Raw genomic sequence first — 3,436 nt, forward strand, 5'->3', positions numbered from 1 at the left:
TCGCCGCGGGGCCGCCTTCGCGGACGGGGCCTCGGCGCCCGCTCGCCTCCAAACCCGGCGAGGAGCCTCCGCGAGCGGCGGGACGTGCCCGCTTGCTCGCTGGGGGCACGGTGACCGTCCCGGCGGGCGAACGCCCGCCCCGGCGGGCCGTGCAGCCGCGCTCCGGCGCGGAGCCCCTTCTCGGGTGGAAGTGCCGGGGCTTCGCGCTCGCCTCTCTGCGCAGCCCGGGCAGCGTCACGAAAGCCGTTATCAAGGTTGCCCGATGTTATTCCAGTCTCTTTAATAATCCCAGTGACAGAAACGTAGAAGAAGCATGACTAGAGCACCAACACTCCCCACACCTGCCTTCAGCTTTCTTTGATTTTAGCCTGCTTGGATATTTGCTCTTCCTCTGTAGCATACGTCGCTATTTTGTGTATGCAGCTGAACTCTTGACTGACATGATGTGGCACCCTGTCCCTCAGGTCGCGTTACACCTCTGGTTACCTTCTTTCTGCTCTGCAGCACAACAGAGAGGAGAGTTGAAGTTTATTGCGTGTAATATGTTGGAAGTGTTGTTTTAACCATATGTTTTCCAAATGCGCTCKGTTTTTGTCGTCGCAGTGTTTGTTTACTTAAGCAAGTTGGATTGGCAGACAAGACYGTAACAAAACATTTAGAGGTATTCCACAATTTGAGGCTCTGTTGCACAGAAATAGCGCTGATTCCACCTCTGACTTTAAGTGAATATGACTAGAAGCAAAGTGTTGTCTGTGGTGATTTTTGGTTTAATCTAAGCTCACTTAAATGTTGTGAAAGTTTCAGGACCTAAATCCTCTTGTTGTTATGCTCTTAGTGTGCTAACTCCCTGCATTGTTAATTGAAAAGTTTTCCGGTGGGTTTTTCCTCCCCTTTGCCAATTTTCTTTGAGTATTTACATAAGACAGTTTAAGTTATTCATATCTATTTACTTCATGCTCTATTTTTTTTGTTTGTTTTTCTGCAAACTGTTGCCTTGATGTRTTCTGCTTATTTCTAGTGCAGTTTGAAACTGGCCTACTGACTCTGGTGATATAATTTTTGATTAGGTTTTTTTTTTAAAGTATTTTTTAGGCATTTTTGTTGTATGCGAATTAATGAAGTCGTCTGTGTTAACTTTTGAGGATGTTAGCACCAACCATAGACTAAATATTTGCATTTGTAATACCACTATACATGTGAAACCTGTTATGTTTTATTGGATTTGTCAAGGTTTCCTTGAGAATAATCACGCTTGCTAACCATTGCTGTAATCATCTGTCCACTGCTCTGTTAGTGGATGATGCTTGGTACTGCTGTTTACCTTTTTTTATTTTTTTTTTTGGGGGGGGGGAGTAATTTGATCCATTAAAGTCCTCTCTTTCCTCAAAATGGATTTCTTTATGTTCACCATCGACATGTGACAGTTGAGCTAGAAGATGGTATGTCAGAACATGGATACTCTGGGAAGGTATTATGATTATTTATCTTTCCTCGATTAGACAGAGATGGGTACTTTCTAGCTTTCTTGTTAGGTACTGTAGGTTGTGGATGCTGTAGGGAAAATGAGACATGCTTTCCTTCTGGATGAATTGCTGCTTGCTTCATTTTGAGGCTAGGTCTTCTCCAAGGTGCATTTGAAGAGGAGCATATAACTAGTCCAAAACCAATAATGAAGGCTACTTTTAATGTTCCAAAGAGCGAATAATGTCTTATGGGTTATTCACATGTGAGTTTATAACGACTTTATCTTAAATTTGTCATTTTTTTCACAAAACCTCTTTCATTTGCTTCATTTTGGCTTCTATAAATTAATTTGRTTGATGAAATAAATGTGTAAAGCTGGAGTTTGCCAAGTGATGATGGTGCTCATCAGCGGTGAAATCTCAGCAAATTTGAATCACAGGTGCTGGAGCCTACTTTGGGAGGCCTCTTTCGTATAAACTTCGAATAATGTTTTTTTGCACTTAGCTGTAGGAGCAATGTAGGCACATTTTTTCTTTTTTTTTTGGTTGGTTGGTAGGGATTTTTACCTTAATAAGATGACCATCTCATTATGCTGATATTCCTCCTAAACGCTGACCTTTCCATAACCTGCTTTCCTGGCAGAGTTTTGAGAAGCTGAAAGCAGAGTAGGCTGGCATCTACTTCCTTGATCCTTTTCAGTTGGACTTTCAACCTGAGTTGAACAGTGCATGGACCTACTGTTTTATGAGTAAAATATATAATTAAAAAAAAATAGATGGACTTTACTTTGAAGATATTAGGATTTAGTAAAAGCCTGGAGTGTGGGCTGAACTAAGGAGACTATAAAGAGAATGAGGATATTGGTCAGACTGATAAGATCCTACTATTACAAGTTCTGCTGTTTGGTTGATACCTGGGAACATGCTAGTGTACCACAAAGTAGAGATTTTTGATTTAAACTAATATTTTATGATCATCTGCCCTCCCACAAACCAGCTTTCAAAGAGGACTTGGAGAAGGTGATAAGGAAGGTAATAAGTAATTTTTTCTTGGACATGCAATTTGTTCTGTGTCACCTATGCAAGTGAACAATTAAGTGTCTCTCCTAACTAGCACCAGTGCAGGTTTGTTGTGAGATATGAAACTTGATCTGGATTCCTTTGTTTTTATGTATCGCAGGAACATTGATACTGAACATCATATCTCTTCCAAACCATCACTAAAAATAATATTAAAGATGCTTTTTCTTTCCCCTCACTGCAACTATGTTGCTATGATAGATAAAAACATTAATCTTAAAAAGTCCTCATTTCAAATTTAAGTAAAACACAGGACTTGGAGATAATCTGTTCCCTTGTCCAGTTATGTTTGCTCTGAAGGCTACTAAAAGGAGTTAATGATGAAATCAAATTGTTACTTTCACAAATTACTACTACAAATTACTACAGTTGATGTTTCTGTAACAAAGTACAGAGAGGCAATCTTGTAATAATGATTTTTGGGGAGCTGAGCTGTTCTTCARCTTTGCATATCATGTTTTTATTTRTATGGTTTTTGTTTTCTGTATCTTAATAAAATTTACTGCTCAAGTAATTTAGCTTCATTATGAAGTCTAGTTTTGATTTTTGATTGCAGTTGCATGTCAGGAAAACTCTCCAATCTCATCTTCTGTTTTCATCAGATCTTTCTCATCCACAATGACACCTGCTAGCAAGGGTGAAAGCTAGTTCTGCTGTCATACARGTTATTTCTGCCTTCTGTGTTTCTGTATTTTGTCGTTAGGAAGAACTGCATTGTGTAGGATGGTGAGCAAAGTGTGAAAGAGCAATTATGGACAAGTTGTAGAAAAGAGACTCTATTTTGTCCTACTGAGTTTCAAGAAATATCTCTAGAGTTAAACTGAGTTTCAAGAAATATCTCTAGAGTTAAACAAAGTGACTGCTTTATTCTTTTTCCTTGGTATCAATTTCAT

The sequence above is a fragment of the Rhea americana genome, unplaced genomic scaffold (genome assembly GCF_003343005.1).
Source record: "Rhea americana isolate MKP2758 unplaced genomic scaffold, rheAme1 scaffold_109, whole genome shotgun sequence".
Lineage (NCBI taxonomy): Eukaryota > Metazoa > Chordata > Aves > Rheiformes > Rheidae > Rhea > Rhea americana.